Raw genomic sequence first — 3,383 nt, forward strand, 5'->3', positions numbered from 1 at the left:
TGTGATCGGCAGGTTGCAGAGGAAGCAAGAAGAGGGGTGAGTTTCATTAATGCAGTCCCCTCTAGGGATTTCAGAAGGGCTGAGTTTTCGTTTGGACTCCATCTGAAGAAGATAAAGGTGACCAGGAGATGGATGGGCCTGACTCCAGATGTTTGTCTCTTTTCTTATTCCACTGATGCTCTGGTGGGAACAAGAAACAATCCCTTGTAAGTCACAGGGAGGGCAGTGAATATCCCCTCTGTATTTTAGGAGGCGTCGTGGATGTGGGTTGTGGGAGAAGTCCCGTCTCTCTGCCAGCGAGCCAGGCAGCTGGCCTCAGCCAGCAGAAGAGCCCAAGCTTCAACCTCTCCACGGTTTGGAAAGTGTGCGTGCTGCCTTCCAGGTTGGGGCGTGCAAAGCAAGGGGAGGGATGAAGAAAGAGGCAGCACTTTAACCTTCCCTCCCTCATTTTAATGTCTCAGTGTCCATGGGCTGACTGCTTTGAAGAGAACTGGGGAGAATAAGATGGAAAAGTGGGGTGCAGTCACCCCAGCCCTCTTCCTCCTTAGCCCAGGGGAATTTGAGCTTTTAGGCACCAAGGGTCATACTGGTGACCCACCAAGAATCCTCCAGATTTGCAACTTATGTTTATACCGTTAAACCAGATTAGACCAGAAATTTGGCCAGCCATGCTCCATGCTTCTCCTCTGATGGGGGAATTGAAATCATTTGCTTGATTTCACCAGCAATAACAGCCTGTACCTGATCGGCTTTGGTCTCGCCCTGCAGCTGCAGCATCACTGGACACATCTGGGGCCTGGCAGGCGCGTTGAGCTGGAATTTTTGGGCTCCCCTGATAGAAGGCAGTCAAAGTGGGATGAAGACAGTAAGGGCCATTGGGTGCACACAGCACTGAGAAGCTACAGCCTTTACCTCTAGAGCAAATGTCTCCTTTTCTTTTACTTTGATCCTCTTGTGTTTTTCCTTAGGCCAAGAGGTGTCTCCAGCCACCTCGCTGTAAAGGGTCAGGTGCTCAATTTTTCTAACAAACAAACACGTGTTAGAAACACATGTCCAGCCTCCCTCTGTTTCCAGCTATTATGGGGTCCCTCCAGCCCTCAGAGGGAAAGCAGGACTTCATGCAGCAGTGCCAAAAATCTTACTGTTATCACAGTAACGATACAGGTCCATGTAACTCCCTTTCTTGCCTCCTCCCACCCCTAACTCTCTCCCAAGACACTGGCTGACAGTTATTTTTTATACCGAATTGTTTGCAAAACTCTTGACATGTGCCTGTATCTTGAATGTTGCTGCAAGCATTACTGGGCACTCCTGCTTCAACGTGCTTTGGTGGCTCAGAATTCAGATGTAATCAGCTTTGGTCTTCCTTAAAGGGTCAGGGGAACTCTAGGTATGTTTTTTCTACTAGCTACATACAACTATATATGTGTGAGTGTGTGTGGTGGGAGGGGTGCATGTGTGTGTGTGTGTGTGTATAGATTTTATATCTCTCTCTCTATATATATACACACATGCTTTTATATATAGTATACAGTTACACACATATGTAGTCTATTTATGCACATGTGTAAGCACGCACACACACACATATATTTTTTTATATATATCTCTCTCCTAGTTTTAAAATACATGTCAATTTTGACCCTACTGTAGGACTGATTGGCAGGTGATAATTATGATATATAGATCCTGCTTTTCCAAATATGTACAGGTTCATCTTGAAACAGAATCAGTTGACGGAATTGAAGCAGACTCACAGACCCTCTCATATTTTCAAAGGTATGAGGCAGTTCCTAGAAGGAAGACTCACGATATCCTTTTAAATTTTATATTTGTTTTAGCAATCTTTTTTCCCCGTATGCTAGAGGGCCCCTAGAATGAGCATCTCAAGTGGTTGGGAGCTGAGCTGTTTGGATCTGGGGTACCTAATATAAGCAAGTGGGAAAGGTCTTCAGCCCAGCAATGCCAAGCCCTTACGGATGACTGTCCTGTGACTGCTGCATTGGTACTTGAATCTCAACAACCCCTGTGGACACTCAGACAAATGGAGGAGCACAGAAACACCCTGAGGGCTGTCTCTTGTAGACGTGCGTTCCATCCACCAGTCTGGTGAACATCCTTCTTCGGTTGGGTTCCTTTGTTTTTCATGGGGATATTGTTTGATTTTCCAGTTCTTAGCAGTGCAGTAGCCAATATTGAGTTATTCCGACTGGACCCCAGTTAACACTAGGCTTGTCTCAGTAGGTGGAACTATATTAATTATTATTGTTATTTTTTGTTTTATTTTGGGGGGAAGGGAGGGCAGAGTTCTAGGGGTGGGGTTTGCAATATAAAACACACAATAAAAACCTTAGTAAATAAAAACGTGAAAACCCATCCCTCTGCTTTTCTGTCTGCTTTAAGTGTTGAACTTCAGGCAACATGAGACGAGATTTAAAGAAGAAAAAAAACTTGAGTGGCGTTTCAGTCCTCTCTGTCCTGTTGAGCAGAGAGGATGCAGGGTTTTGTCTCACTTCCTGTCTGTATTTTCCTGATGTCTTTAGAGCTTTAGTAGTGTGTTTACCAGCTGCCACACCTCCACCTCACACATTCTTGTAGGAAGTGTGCATTAAGCCATTGACAGTAAAAGTTTAAAACTTTTGCCTACACTTGAATTTTTAACAATACAAAGGAGAAATCTGGTAGTAGTTTTGCAAATGTGTGTATGAAAATCCTTCACATTAATGGCAGATATGGAAACTCTGGCTGACTTTGTGATCCTCGGAGAAGAGCCTAGGAAGCGCTACCCCAGGTTACAGACCTTAACAACTTGGAATCGGGACTATCACAGAAAGCGGACAAAAAATGGGAGAAAGGAAGTAGCTGTTTCGGTCTCAGACTAAGCTAGATGATGATGCCAAGGTCAGGACCTGATGTATTTTAGGAAGGTAAAACTAGCCTCAACTCTTAGCTTTCATTTCACTCCTGTGATGCCCTCTTTGAGTCTTTGTCCAAACCCACTCTAGGAAGTATGCACAAAACTGATGATTTGGGTCAGTAGCTCACATGAGAGTTGTATGGCCTTGTGCCCTTTCTTCGTAGCCAAGAAAACGTAGGGCAAAGCAGCCCAGCTGCTGGAGTGTGTCCTGCAGCCTGTGGCAGCAAGGTGTAGCTAGGCACCATCCTCCCTGCTCCCTTTCCTCCAACCAGTCGATGTCAAGAGCCTCACCTCCATGCAGTGCCTCACCTCTGCCTTGCCGATAGTCTCACATTCATTTTTCCTTCTCTGAAATCTTATTTTCTTCATACCTTTTCATCCAACAGTGGCATTTAGCCCTCTGACGTGTGGCCAGCCTCTGAAAGACTTGGATTTGCTAACACGTCAACAGTGTGTCTTTCCTGCT

Source organism: Phaethon lepturus, unplaced genomic scaffold (genome assembly GCF_000687285.1).
Source record: "Phaethon lepturus isolate BGI_N335 unplaced genomic scaffold, ASM68728v1 scaffold20547, whole genome shotgun sequence".
NCBI lineage: Eukaryota > Metazoa > Chordata > Aves > Phaethontiformes > Phaethontidae > Phaethon > Phaethon lepturus.